The sequence below is a fragment of the Nicotiana attenuata genome, unplaced genomic scaffold, assembly GCF_001879085.1.
Source record: "Nicotiana attenuata strain UT unplaced genomic scaffold, NIATTr2, whole genome shotgun sequence".
Classification (NCBI taxonomy): domain Eukaryota; kingdom Viridiplantae; phylum Streptophyta; class Magnoliopsida; order Solanales; family Solanaceae; genus Nicotiana; species Nicotiana attenuata.
Genome location: NW_017670838.1, coordinates 3,160 through 6,318, shown reverse-complemented (window position 1 = coordinate 6,318; position 3,159 = coordinate 3,160).

Below are 3,159 nucleotides of genomic sequence, written 5' to 3'. Positions count from 1 at the left end.
GTAATGAGCTACTTATAAATGGACGTAGCTGGTAATTTCCCTTAATTTGGAGGGCTGAAGGTATTTTGGCATGCTGTTATGCAACTGGGACACATTAAGCCCAATCCTTATGATCCTAGGCGGTCCAGGCAATAATGCAAATAGACCAATACTGATATGTGGATGAAAGAATTAATATCCTAATTTAACAAACTTTTGCCATCGATCAGTATCGATTCAATTTTTGAGGCCAACTCTTTTGTTTTGCTTTTTAATTGCAAGTAAATGGATAAATTGCATTAAGTAACAGGTTTAACACTAGAATGAACGACTGGATGCTTTTATTTTTTGCTGACTCACATACAAATACTAAAATAGAATTGAAGCATTACATCATATGAAGCTAGTAAGCTAACAGATCGTGATGTTAATTGGACATTGATTTCACAAACAAACCATAAACTCATTGATCTACTGATTTGAAATGAGGCTACTGAATTCCTAAACTTAAGCAATTTTTAGATTTCTATTCTATTTAAACGACTTCAACCGTTCAAATCACGAGCAGGACCATAGCCAATTTCTAATTTCAATCTAAAGGACTAACAGATCTATTTAGTTATGTTCATGTGCAAATAATAAAGTGTCCTGTTCAATTACAATGCTTCCAAAGGCAAGTAAACTTATCATACAAATATAGGGAATTGCTAAATAGAACAGCATTTTAAGTGCACCGCAGACACATACAACTACATAAAACACAATATATCTTCGAATCTTCTTATTTCCTTCCTCAATTCGGCATTTCAGCAGTACATAGGGAATTTTTGAGAGGTGTATACCTGGAAATGTAATAAAAGTAGGAAGAGGGAAGAATCAGCAGCAGTAAACAGCAATTAACAGCAGTCTAAAGTCAACTTCAAACTCAGAAAGTGATATCAAGCAACCCAGGGAATGTTTTGAAGCAAGCAACACCAGTAAACACCCAAACTTAGCTTGATTGACCCAATTTGAACTTGATATAACCCCAGGACCTCTGAAATCTTCACTACTAAAATTTTCAGACCTTTCAATGCTCGGAAATCTAGGATCTAAGCTCTAAATGCTCAAAAAAAACCTTCAGATTCTGCAGAATTTTGTTGATTTTTAGTATTACCTCTCAACTTTCAAATTTTTAAGATTTTTGGTTTTTTTGGATTTGAATTTGGAATTTCAGATCTCTGGATCTAAGAACTTTTGAATTTTTTTTGAATTTTCAGACTTCTAGCTCTTTAAAACCTTTTTTTTTTAAATTTTCATATCTCTGAAACTTGTATTGTAAGGCAAGGCACTACCCTTTTATTGACAAAATTAGGGCAGCATTCAGATTTTCCTTTTGCACCCTTGCCCCCTTATTAATTTTCAGTTTTTAGCTACTTAGTCCTTTAGTTTATGACTTGCTGGTCAAGTTATACTACCAAGTTCCTGAATTTCAAATTAAAACCCCAATCTAGAAGGTTCTAGGGGGTTCCAATTCAGTTACTGCAAGATTCTTTCATTGTAGAATGCCTATACTACCCTTGAATTATTTCTGAAATTACTAACCTAGGCTAAACCAAGCCCAGCCCCTTTTAACTAAACCATGGTTACCTACCCAAAGAGCTGGAAATGATCAGCTATAACCAAACATTTAACCAAATTAAACTACACCTATTTTAATCCTAAATTAATCCCTAACAGTTCAAATTAATCTACTATTGGCAATTATCAAATAAACAGGAATCTAAGAGAACAAGTAAAAGTTAATCAAAAATACTGAATCATGAATTTAAACTAACATCAATACGAACAGAGAAGAAATCAAAAACTTAAGCCAACTGCACTTCAAAACCTAGAATACTAATTACTGCCAAAAAAATATAAAGAAAACATGAATGGATTAACAGAAAACTAATGTTAAAAACAAGGAATTCAAATAAAAGAAGAAAGAAAAGAGAAATTTACCTATGTAAGGCTTGAACAGGGGCTGGATTCCGATTCGAGTCCAAAATGATGTTAGACGTTTGTTCTTGGCTAAGAACAAACGGAAGCATCATTTTGTGACTCAAATCGATCTCTGGGCTCAAAGAATTGGGAAAAATTCAAACAACTTCGACGTCTAGGGTTCTGCCCTTCTTCGATTTAAAATTCGAGAACTTTGGGCGAGATTCGAAGGAAACCAGTTAGGGGTTTGGGAAGAGGGAGGTGAGGAGAGTTTGGGGTGTGATTTTGGGGAGGTTTGGGAGGCGGCGGCGCCGTGTACGGCGGAGGCGGTGTTAGGGTTTTGTAGATTCGAGCCGCTTGGGTGGGATTTGAAGAAAACTGAACTTGGATTTGGAACGAGGAGGAGGAGGAGGTGCTGTGGTGTATTTTTGGGAGCATTTGGAGACTTGCCGCCGGCGGAGGCGATTTCCGGCCGGCGGCGGACGGCGGCGGACGGTGGAGGACGGTGGTATGTATTAGGGGTGTTAGAGACGATGGTTTGGGGGGGGGGAGAGGTAGGGCCTTCCGACATTTTTATATCCCAAAACCTAGTTAGTTCCGGACAGTTGGATTGATGAGATCCAACGGTCATGATTAAAAGATTGGGAAACGGTGTCTTTTTGATACTAAAGGGACTGGACCGGGTATTTGGGCTGGGGTTTGGGCTTGTTGACCGGGTATCCTTAGGGTTGGCTTGGGCTGGGATTTGTTTTAACACTGGCCCAAAAGCTTGTAAAGCTTTAACAGGCCGCTTTGTTTTCTTTATTTCCCATTTCAATTAATTCCTCTTTTCTTTTATTTTCTTTCATTTTCATTTTATTTTTTTAGATTTTTGTCCAAATACAAAATTAAAATGAAAAGTCTTGATTTAACTCTAATTTTCTAAAATTAACTAAATCCTAATTTAAAAAGAAAGCTAAGAAAAAATCGAAAATTAAAAGTAAAAAAATACAAAAGGACTATTTTTGTTATTTTCTCTTATTTTTATGGTGTTATTTAACTAATAGAACTAAAAATAAAAAATGAGATCCTAAATGCAAATGTGCTATGTTTTTTTGTATTTTTTATGAATTATATCAATTAAAAATGCACACAAAAAATGCAAACAAACACAAATCATGCAATTAAATCCTAAAAATCAAATAATTAAAGGAAAAATCCTAATTTTATGAATTCTAT